Genomic DNA, 3,425 nt, shown 5'->3' on the forward strand with positions numbered 1-3,425 from the left:
CCTCTTAAAGCCACCAGTACCACTCCCATTATGCAAGAATGGATCAATCCATTCATGGGAGTACAGTCTTCACAATCCAATCACCTCTCAAAGTCCCCCCGTTTCAATTATCATAATAGGATTTCCCACCCTCAACAGTTACAGTGGGTTTTAAGTTTTGGGTGACATTTTATCCAAGGCAGTCACATTTGCATAGGCTCTCTACATTGTCTGTTCTGTCCCACTGATCTATGTGTCTGTTTCTCTGCCAATATCACATAGTCTTGATTACTGTAGCTATGTAATAAGTCTTCAAAACTGGGTGGATTGATTCCTTCTAGTTAACGCTTACTTTTCAAAATTGTTTTAGCTGTTCTAGTTCCTTTGCCTTTCCATATAAATTTTAGAATAATCTTGTCTATATCTGTATATTGTCTGTATCTTGCTGCGATTTTGATAGGATTTGCATTAAATATTGTATATAGTGTAGAAAGAATTGACATAACTACTGTGTTGTGTCTTCCACTCCACGAAAGAGGTATGTCTCTTTACTTACTTACTTCTCCTTTGATTTCCTTCATCAGTATTGAATAGTTTTCAGCACACAATTTCTGTACATGTTTTATTTACACCTAAGTATTTCATTTTTTGAGCACTTTTCAGTGATATTGTATTTTTAATTTTGATGTCCACATGTTCTTTGCTAGTATATAGAAATAAGATAGACTTCTGTATGTTTATTTTTTATGCTGTGATCTTGATGAACTCACTTATTAGTTCTAGGATTTTTTGTTGATTCCTTGGGATCTTCTACATAGAATATTATATCATTTGCAGATGAGAACAGTTTTATTTCTTCCTTTTTAATCAGTTTTCCTTTTATTTCCTCTTCTTGCCTAATTGCACTGGCTACAACTCCCAGCACTATTTTGATTAAGAATGGTGAGAGTGGACATCCTTACCTTGTTCCTGATTTTAGGGGGACAGCATCCAATCTTCCGTCATTAAGTATAAGGTCAGCTATGGGTTTTTTGTAGATGCTCCTTGTCAAGATGAGGAATTTCCCCTCTATTCCTGTTTTCTGAGAGTTTTTATCATGCATTGGGTTAAGTGTTGTTCAATGCTTTTTTTTTGCACCAATTGATATTGTCATATGATTTTTCTTCTTTAGCTCATTAATATGGGAGATTGATTTTCAAGTATTGAAGCAACTTTTTATCTCTGGAATAAGCTCCATGTGGACATGATGGAATTCTTTTTATTTATTGCTAAATTCTACTTACTAGTATTTGGTTTAAGATTTTTTTTTAATCTTTGTGTGAGTATGTATGAGGGATAAAGTCCTATAGTTTTTTGTTTGTTTGTTTATTGTATTATTTTTCTCTAGTTTTAGTGTTAGGATACTACTCTGTTCATAAGATGAATTGGAAAGTATTTCTTCTTCTATTTTCTGGAAAATGTTGTGTAGAATTAATTCTTCTTTAAACATTTGGTAGAGTTTTTCAGTAAAACCATCTGGTCCTGGAGACTTCTTTTTTTGGAGTTTAAATTATGTGTTGCATTTCATTAATAGTTTTAGAGCTCTTCAAGTGATCTATTTCACATTGGGTGAGGTGTGACCATGTGAGTTTTTGATAAATTGGTTCTTTTAACCTAATGTGTTAAATTTATGTGTATAGAGTTGCTCACAGTATTTCCTTATTATTCTTTAGATTTCTGCAGGGTCTGTAGTGATAGACCCTGTTTCATTCCAGACACTGCTAATTTGTATATTCTTCCTTTTCTTTTCTTTTTTCTTATTTTTATTTTTGCATTATGTGTATATGACTTATCACAGTCTATTGGAGTTGTCATTTACCAGATAGGGTGAAGTACCTCTCAAACCTGATCTCATCTTAGGTTTGTTTACCTTCTAACATTTATAAAACAATTGTCTTAAATATTTCCTCCACATATATTTAAACCACATCACACAGCGTTGTAATATTTGTTTCAACAAAAACATAATTTAGAAAACTCAAGAGGAAAAGTAAAAGTTATGGTATTTTTTCACATTTTTGCTTACCTTCCTGATGTCTTAAGATTGCTTGTTTTATCATTCATTTCCTTTTGGTTTAGAAAACTTCTTTTAGCCATTCTTTCAGGACAGTTATCCTGGCAACGAGTTCTCTGAGCATTCATTTATCTGATTATGTACTGGTTTTCTCTTAGTTTCCAAAGAATATTTTCTCTGGGTATAGGTTCTGAATTTTTTCTTTTCTTCTTAAATAAATGTCATGTCTCTTTCTTCTGACCTCCATGGTTGTGATGAGAAATCTTCTGTAGTTCAAAACCATCGGGGCCTGTCTGTCTCCTATAGGTGAGGTGTCATTTCTCTATTGCTTCTTTCAGGATTCTTTTCTTTGTCTTTTGTTTTTGGAAGTTTGACTACGTGTCTTGGTGTAGATTTTCTTAGGTTGATCCCATCTGGAGGTTGCTAAGCTTCTTGAATCTATAGGTTTGTGTCTCTTGACAAATTCGGGAAGTTTTCAGTTATCATTTCAGCTCTACTCTCTTTCCCTCTCCTTCCAAGACTGCAGTGTGTTGAATGTTAGAGCCTGTGTCATAGTCTCATGGGTCCCTAAGTCTCTGTTCACATTTGTTTTAGGGGTGTTCTCTCTCTGTTGCTCATACTGAGTAATCCCTGTCGTTCTATCTTCCTCTTCACAAACTGTTTCCTTTTTTGTTTTGAGGTGATTCATAGTTGCTTGTTGATGCAATTTTTATCACAGCAGCTTTGAAATCTTTATCAGATAATCTAATATCTCTGTCATTTTAGGGTTGATATCAATTTATTATCTTTTTCCATTCAGTTTGAGACGTTTCTGGTCATCAGTATGATGAGTGATTTTCTCTTGAATTCTGTACATATTATACATGAGACTCTAGATCTTACTCAAACCTTCTGTTTTAGCTGGTGTTCTCTGACAGTGCTCTGGCAGGGACATGGCGGGCAATGCCTCATGACTGCCCAGTGAAGGGAGAACTCTGAGTTTCCCACTCAGCCTTTGTTGACACCTGAGTTGGGGGGGTCCTCATTACTGCTGGGTAGGGGTGGCAGTTCCAGCTCCTCAGTAAGCCTCCACCGGTACCTCCCTGATTGGGCCATGGTGAAAGCCCTGACTCTCTACTAGGCCTCCGTGGGCACCACCTTAGTGAGGAGAAGAAGGGGCACCTTGTTAGTGCCACGTGGGGGTGGAAGTCCAGACTGCCCAGGTGTCCCCACTGACAGCAAGGGAGAGGGGCCTCATTACCAGGTGGCGGGGATGAAAGTCCTGGCTCACTTCTCAGCCTTCTCTGATACCCGCCCAGTGGGGAGGTTGGGGCGCCTTCTTACAGCCTGACATGGGTGTGGGTGGGGCCACATTTCTTTTCTGTGTCACTAAGCTGAAGTAGAGCAGTTATTA

Source organism: Cynocephalus volans, chromosome X (assembly GCF_027409185.1).
Source record: "Cynocephalus volans isolate mCynVol1 chromosome X, mCynVol1.pri, whole genome shotgun sequence".
Taxonomy (NCBI): domain Eukaryota; kingdom Metazoa; phylum Chordata; class Mammalia; order Dermoptera; family Cynocephalidae; genus Cynocephalus; species Cynocephalus volans.